General features: G+C 52.2%; 1 protein-coding gene across 5 annotated transcripts in view; it reads right to left on the minus strand.

Annotated features, from left to right (window-relative positions):
• The window catches only part of SNAP91 (synaptosomal-associated protein, 91kDa), a 121274-nt gene that overhangs the window by 24695 nt on the left and 96163 nt on the right, over positions 1-416 (minus strand). The window lies entirely within an intron of this gene.

Below are 416 nucleotides of genomic sequence, written 5' to 3' on the forward strand. Positions count from 1 at the left end.
GATATTTTGATGTCAAGAACTGTGTCTTCTTTTCTTACCTTTTCTACTAATAGTCAGACAATGCCTGAAACCCTGTATTAATGTTTATGGAGTGAAGGAAACTTCCTATATAATAAAAGGGTAACATGCAAACTGACCCTAACAGCAGAAGGACTGGGAATGACTGGTCACTATGACACACATTGACCACCAGGGGGCAGACGCTTAATGAGGAGCTGCCCTCTGGTGGTCAGTGTGCTCCCACAGGGGGAGCTCTGCTCAGCCACAAGCCAGGATGCCAGCTGCCAGCACAGCAGTGGTGGCAGGAGCCTCTCCCGCCTCCTCAGCAGCGCTAAGGATGTCAGACTGCAGCTTAGGCCTGCTCCCCACTGACAAGTGGACATCCCCCGAGGGCTCCCGGGCTGCCAGAGGAATGT

Source organism: Myotis brandtii, unplaced genomic scaffold (assembly GCF_000412655.1).
Source record: "Myotis brandtii unplaced genomic scaffold, ASM41265v1 scaffold31, whole genome shotgun sequence".
NCBI classification, from domain to species: domain Eukaryota; kingdom Metazoa; phylum Chordata; class Mammalia; order Chiroptera; family Vespertilionidae; genus Myotis; species Myotis brandtii.